Below are 7,362 nucleotides of genomic sequence, written 5' to 3'. Positions count from 1 at the left end.
TGGTATTGGTTGAGGTTGGGGTAGTTGTTTTGAGGTTTTCTGTAGGGGTTTTGGTTAGTTTGCTGCTAGTTGTGATTTTGGTTGCTTCTTGGGTTGTGTTGGTTTGAGTTCCTCTGCCATGGTTGTTGGTTTTGGGTATGGTTATCTCCCCATCTGAGGTTTGGGTGGTTTTTCTAGGATGGATTGTATGTATCACCATACACTTCATTTGGTCCTTGGTTGTGCATATACTGTACTTGCTCTTGTTGTTGTTCTTCTTGAGTTTCTTCACTTTGTCCCCATGTGGTTGATGGTTGGCTGGTGTTAACTGCTGCAACTTGGAGACTATCAATCCTCTTGGCCATTTGCTCAAATTGTTGTTGAATTTGCTGCTGCATCATCTTGTTTTGAGCTAGGATTGAATCCACTCCTTCTAGCTCCATTACTCCTCTCCTATGTGATGGTTGGCAGTTTCTTTGATGAGCAAAGAAATATTGGTTGTTGGCCACCATGTCCACAAGATTCTGAGCTTCCTCAGCAGTTTTCATCAGTTGTAGTGAACCTCCAGCAGAATGATCTAATGCCTCCTGAGATTTCAATGTCAGGCCTTCATAGAAATTTTGCAGCACGTCCCATTCATTGAACATCTCTGGAGGACACTTTCTGATTAAGGCTTTGTACCTCTCCCATGCTTCATACAAGGATTCGGCATCTAATTGTGTGAATGTCTGCACCTCGGTTTTCAGCCTGATGACTCTTTGGGGTGGATAGAATTTGGCTAGAAATTTAGTCACCAAGTCATCCCAACTAGTGATACTTCCTTGGGGAAAAGTTTCAAGCCATTGTGCAGCCTTATCCCTTAATGAGAACGGGAACAGCAGAAGCTTGTAGGTTTCAGGATTCACGCCATTGGATTTGACAGTGTCACAGATCCTTAAGAAGGTAGATAGATGTTGATTTGGATCCTCCAATGGTCCTCCCCCAAATGAGCAATTGTTCTGGACCAATGTGATGAGTTGTGGCTTCAGTTCAAAGTTATTTGCATTGACATTAGGGGTGAGAATGCTACTTCCACAATGTCTAGCATTTGCAAAGGTATAGGAAGCCAATACTCTCCTCTGTTGTGGTTGATTATTGACTCCTTCTCCTGGATTAGATGTATCTCCTTCCATCTCGTGGAATTTTTCGTCTGATTCCTCTTCTCCAACAATACTTTTCCCTCTTTCAGCTCTTCTTAACCTCCTGAGAGTTCTTTCGTCTTGTTCATGAAAATTGGGTATGGCTCTTCTTGTACCTGACATACAAGCAGAACATAAGAGCACACAAACCAGTTACACTTCAATCTACTGCTAGAATGAAGTTTTAGTTAGCTTAAGCAAAAATTCAAACAGTTAGTGGGTTAGTCAAAATTAAAGAAAAAGTGCTTGATCTAGATTACCACCTCACTTAATCATTGTCAATCTAATCAATCCCCGGCAACGGCGCCAAAAACTTGATGAGATATTTTGGAGGAAAAATAAATCTCTCCCAAAACACACAAATCCAACCGGCAAGTGTACCGGGTCGTATCAAGTAATAAAAACTCACGGGAGTGAGGTCGATCCCACAGGGATTGAAGGATTGAGCAATTTTAGTTTAGTGGTTGATTTAGTCAAGCGAATCAAGATTTGGTTGATGATTGTGTGACTTGCAGAATGTAATTTGCATTGAAGTAAAGAGAACAAGAAATAAATTGCTGAAACTTAAAGAACAAGAAATTAAATGGCAGAAACTTAAAGTGCAAGAAATGTAAATTGCGGAATCTTAAAGTGCAAGGAATATAAATTGCTTGAAATGTAAAGGGAATAGGGGAATGGATTTGCAGAATTTAAACAAGGAAAAACTAAATTGCATCAAACAGAAGAGGGAAAGGGAATTGGGATTGAACCGGATCTTGAAGCAGTAAAGTAAATGAATCAGAAAAAGCAATAAACAGGGAATTGAAATGAGAAATTCAGATCTCAGGACCCAGAGACTAGAAAACCAAGTCTAGATCTCAATGCCTTCCTAGATCCAACAAGAACAATTGCAAGGGAATTGTAAATTGCAAAGAGAATAGATGAAGAGTAATGAACCGGAAATGAAATTCAATTAACAGTAAAGAAAACAGAGAGATCCAAGATTGAGATTGAAACAGAATTTCTTCAATTCTCCAATCCAAGATCCAAGACAAATGTAAAATGAAATTGAAAGCAATGGAAACAAAGAAATTAAAGTTCAAAATATCTCCGAAAACTATTATGAAAATTCCAAAAGGAAAGCTCTCTTAATAACTTGAATTCTATCCTATTTATACACTCTCAAAAATGATCTTCAAGCCTTGAGTTGGGCCTTTGTTCTTGATGGAATTGGGTTGAAAGAGGCCTTGGTTGATTTCTCTTGAAGTTTGAAGAAGAACCAAAGTGAACCAATTGAACCGGGTTTGAGGTTAGCCAAAGTTGGACCTAAAGTTTGAGCCAAAGTTAGGGGTCTAACTTTGGCCCCAACTTTTCATAGCAGCAAGCCAAATCCTTCTGGTATGGACGTTGGTGCCAACGTTAGGGGTCTAACTTTGACCCTAACGTTGGCAATGCTTTGTGCTAGTGGCGCCAACGTTAGCCTCCAAGTTAGGGGGCTAATGTTGGCGCAAACGTTGGCCCTTCCCCCTTTGTAATTTATGTGCCAACGTTAGCCTCCAAGTTAGGGGGCTAACGTTGGCGCAAACGTTGGTGCCCAGGGGAGAAACTCTCAAGTTCCAACGTTAGCCTCCAAGTTAGGGGGCTAACGTTGGGGCTAACTTTTGCCTCTTCCTTGAATGTTCATGTGCCAACGTTAGCCCCCAAGTTAGGGGTCTAACGTTGGCGCAAACGTTGGTGTCCAGGGAAGAAGTTTCTCTTGCCAACGTTAGCCTCCAAGTTAGGGGGCTAACGTTGGCTCAAACGTGGGGAGCCCAGGGAGTAATCTTCATGCCTAACGTTAGCCTCCAAGTTAGGGGGCTAACGTTGGGGCTAACTTCATGCCTCCTGGTTCAATTTCACTTATTCCATTGTCCTCTCTTCACTTCTAGCCATTCCTCTTTGCTTCAACCTTTCTCCAAGCTTTCTTCACCTATCATTAATCAACCAAACTTATCAAAGCTATGTTCAAAATCATGAGATATTCATTCTTTCATAATATGCAACAAATATAGCATAAAACCTCATGAAATGGCATAAATTCATATATGGTTGGTTCAATCAAGGGAAACATGAAAATCTACTCAATTAGCTTGCTTGTAGCTCAAGAAAGTGCATAATTCTAATGAAAACTAAAGAAAAAGACTAGCTAAAATAGGCTAGGATGACTTGTCATCAATGGCCATTCGGCCATGCTTGAGCATTTATCACTTGTGTATTTTCAACGGTAGAGTTTCTACACACCATAGATTAAGGTGTGGAGCTCTGCTGTTCCTCAAAGATTAATGCAAAGTACTACTATTTTTCTAATCAATTCAACTTATTCCGCTTATAAGATATTCATTCGCACTTCAATATGATGGATGTGATGATCGTGACAGTCATCATCATTCTCAATTTATGAACGCATGCCTGACAACCACTTCCGTTCTACCTTAGATTGAATGGATATCTCTTGGATATCTAATACAGGGGACCGAGTCCGAGTTATTAGTGTCTTCGTGGTATAAGTTAGAACCCATGGACGGCCATTCTTGAGAATCTGGAAAGTCTAAACCTTGTCTGTGGTATTCCGAGTAGGATTCAGGGATTGAATGACTGTGACGAGCTTCAAACTCGCGAGTGCTGGGCGTAGTGACAGACGCAAAAGGATCAATGGATCCTATTCCAGTATGATCGAGAACCGACAGATGATTAGCCATGCAGTGACAGCGCATTGGACCATTTTCACTGAGAGGACAGGTGGCCATTGGCAACAGTGATGCCTAACATACAGCTTGCCATGGAAAGGAGTAGGAAGGATTGGATGAAGACAGCAGGAAAGCAGATGTTCAGAGGGACGAAAGCATCTCTATACGCTTATCTGAAATTCTCACCAATGAATTACATAAGTACCACTATCCTATTTTATATTTTATTTATCTTTTACTTATCAATTCATAAAATCAATTAAATCCGCCTGACTGAGATTTACTCAAGAATTTTCAAAAATTCATCATATGTTCTTCATGATCTTCAAGTTGTTCCTTGACAGTCTTCTTGTTTGATCCTCTTATTTTTTTTGTTTTGTGTCTTTTCTAGTTTTTCATATGCAGTTCAATTTGTTAGTGTCTAAAGTTTGCAAATTTCTAAGTTTGGTGTCTTGCATGTTTTTCTTTTCTTGAAAATTTTTAAAAAAAAATCTTGATGTTCATCTTGATCTCCAAAGTGTTCTTGGTGTTCATCTTAACATTCATAGTGTTCTTGCATGCATTAGTTGTTTTGATTCATAATTTTTATGTTTTGTGTCAATTTTATGTTTTTCTCTCTCTCATCATTAAAAATTCAAAAATAAAAAATATCTTTCCATTTTTCTCTCTAAAAATTTCGAAAATTTGGATTGACTCTTTCAAAAATTTTTAAAAAATTCAATTGTTTCATATGAGTCAACTCAAATTTTCAATTTGAAAATCTTATTTTTTCAAAATCTTTTTCAAAAATCAAATCCTTTTCATTTTTTCTTTCATAATTTTCGAAAATTTCAAATTGATTTTCAAAAATCTTTTTCTTATTTTCATTTCATATTTTCGAAATTAATACCAACATTTAATATGATTGATTCTAAAATATTAAGTTGTAACTTGCCTATTAAGAAAGGTTCAATCTTTAAATTTTAAAATCATATATTTTTATTTCTTGTTAGTCAAGTAATCAACTTTAATTTTCAAAATTAAATCTTTTCAATTCCTTATCATATCTTTTTCAATTTCAATCATATCTTTTTCAAAATCAATTTCAAAATTCTTTCTAACTTCTCCCCTAACCTCTTATCTTTTTAAAATTGATTTTCAAATCTTTTTCAATCAATCTTATCTTTTTGTTTCAATCATATCTTTTTCAAAAATAAATTTCAAATCTCTTTTAATCAATCATATCTTTTTGTTTCAATCATATCTTTTTCAAAACTGCCCAACTAACTCTCTACCTTTAATTTTCGAAAATCTCTTCCCTCTTTTTTAAAATTTCGTTTTAATTAACTAATTGTTTTAATTTTAATTTAATTTAATTTCAATTTTAAATTTCGAATTTGAAATTTAAATTTAAAATATTTTTATTTTATTTTGTTAAATTTTCGAATTCTTCTCTCATCTCTAATCTCCCTCTATTTATTTATTCATCCATTAACACTTCTATCCTCACCCCTGTGTTTGGATTCTCATCTTTTCCTTCTTCTATTCTTACTTTCTTCTACTCACATAAAGGAATCTCTATACTGTAACATAGAGGATTCCATATTTTCTTTTCTGCTTTTTTCTTCTTTTTCATATGAGCAGGAACAAGGATAAGAACATTCTTGTTGAAGCTGATTCTGAACCTGAAAGGACTCTGAAGAGGAAGCTAAGGGAAGCTAAAGCACAATTCTCTGGAGAAAATCTGACAGAAATTTTCGAAAAAGAAGAAGATATGGCCAAAAGTAATAACAATGCAAGGAGGATGCTTGGTGACTTTACTGCACCTAATTCCAATTTACATGGAAGAAGCATCTCAATCCCTGCCATTGGAGCAAACAATTTTGAGCTTAAACCTCAATTATTTTCTCTGATGCAACAAAACTACAAGTTTCATGGACTTCCATCTGAAGATCATTTTCAGTTCTTGACTGAATTCTTGCAGATCTGTGATACTGTTAAGACCAATGGGGTTGACCCCGAGGTCTACAGGCTTATGCTTTTCCTGTTTGCTGTAAGAGACAGAGCTAGAGTATGGTTGGACTCTCAACCTAAAGATAGCCTGAACTCTTGGGATAAGTTGGTCATGACTTTCTTAGCCAAGTTCTTTCCTGCTCAAAAGCTTAGTAAGCTTAAAGTGGATGTTCAAACCTTCAAACAGAAAGAAGGTGAATCCCTCTATGAAGCTTGGGAGAGATATAAGCAACTGACCAAAAAGTGTCCTTCTAACATGCTTTCAGAATGGAGCATTCTGGATATATTCTATGATGGTCTATCTGAACTATCAAAGATGTCATTGGACCATTCTGCAGGTGGATCCATTCACCTAAAGAAAACGCCTGCAGAAGCTCAAGAACTTATTAACATGGTTGCTAATAACCAGTTCATGTACACTTCTGAGAGGAATCCTGTAAGTAACGGGACGCCTCAGAAGAAGGGAGTTCTTGAAATTGATACTCTAAATGCCACATTGGCTCAGAACAAAATATTGACTCAGCAAGTCAATATGATTTCTCAGAGTCTGAATGGAATGCAAGCTGCATCCAACAGTACTCAAGAGCCATCTTCTGAGGAAAAAGCTTATGATCCTGAGAACCCTGCAATAGCAGAGGTGAATTACATAGGTGAACCCTATGGAAACACCTATAATCCCTCATGGAGAAATCACCCAAATCTCTCATGGAAGGATCAACAAAAGCCTCAACAAAGCTTTAATAATGGTGGAGGAAACATGTTTAGCAATAGCAAGCCTTTTCCATTATCCACTCAGTAAAAGACAGAGAGTTCTGAGCAGACCCCATCTAGCTTGGTAAACATAGTCTCTGATCTATCTAAGGCCACTCTAAGTTTCATGAATGAAACAAGGTCCTCCATTAGAAATTTGGAGGCACAAGTGGGCCAGCTGAGTAAAAGGGCCACTGAAACCCCTCACAGTACTCTCCCAAGCAATACAGAAGAGAATTCAAAAAGAAAGTGCAAGGTCATTGAATTAACCATCATGGCCGAACCTACAAGGGAGGGAGAGGACATGAATCCCAATGAGGAAGACCTCCTGGGACGTCCAGTGATCAACAAGGAGTTTCCCTCTGAGGAACCAAAGGACTCTGAGGCTCATCTAGAGACCATAGAGATTCCATTAAACCTCCTTATGCCATTCATGAGCTTTGATGAGTATTCTTCTTCTGAAGAGAATGAAGATGCTACTGAAGAGCAAGTTACAAAGTACATTGGTGCAATCATGAAGCTGAATGCCAAATTATTTGGTAATGAGACTTGGGAAGATGAACCTCCCTTGCTCACCAATGAACTGAGTGATCTGGATCAATTGACATTGCCTCAGAAGAAACAAGATCCTGAAAAGTTCTTAATACCTTGTACCATAGGCACCATGAGCTTTGAGAAGGCTCTATGTGACCTTGGGTCAGGGTTAAACCTCATGCCACTCTCTGTAATGGAGAAACTGGGAATCTTTGAGGTGCAAG

The 7,362-nt window shown here is 37.7% G+C and overlaps 1 non-coding gene across 1 annotated transcript; it reads right to left on the bottom strand.

The window, feature by feature from the left end:
- Positions 1–6,008: 6,008 nt before the first annotated feature.
- On the bottom strand, positions 6,009–6,116 carry LOC148577474 (small nucleolar RNA R71). Its single transcript, XR_015903487.1, has one exon. It is a non-coding gene; the product is annotated as a small nucleolar RNA R71 (small nucleolar RNA).
- Positions 6,117–7,362: the final 1,246 nt, after the last annotated feature.

This window comes from Arachis ipaensis, chromosome B1 (assembly GCF_059453495.1).
Source record: "Arachis ipaensis isolate K30076 ecotype BB chromosome B1, ASM5945349v1, whole genome shotgun sequence".
Lineage (NCBI taxonomy): Eukaryota > Viridiplantae > Streptophyta > Magnoliopsida > Fabales > Fabaceae > Arachis > Arachis ipaensis.
This window is presented reverse-complemented; position numbering and strand designations above follow the sequence as displayed.